Here is a 289-nt window from a genome sequence, read left to right as displayed (position 1 = left end):
GCTGATGACGTCATTTGGAGCTTCCTCTTTGCTCGCATGCGGTCTCTTCTCGGTGACTCTGCAGCCAGTTTCGGCGAACACTGTCATTTGCATTTGCGCAGCTCCTGTTTATGCATTCGCCACACACAGGTGTACTGTGCGCCAGAACATGGCGGCTGTACAAATACTGACTATTTTTAATGCTTTCCGTTGTTACGCTTTAACCTTTTCGTGGATAATAACTAATACGTTTACACAGACACTGACAGAAGAAACAAATTGCTGTGTTTCTCATGAAAAAGTTTACTAC

The sequence above is a fragment of the Schistocerca cancellata genome, chromosome 8, assembly GCF_023864275.1.
Source record: "Schistocerca cancellata isolate TAMUIC-IGC-003103 chromosome 8, iqSchCanc2.1, whole genome shotgun sequence".
NCBI classification, from domain to species: domain Eukaryota; kingdom Metazoa; phylum Arthropoda; class Insecta; order Orthoptera; family Acrididae; genus Schistocerca; species Schistocerca cancellata.
The sequence above is the reverse complement of the archived record's forward strand: the minus strand, read 5'-3'. Positions refer to the sequence as shown.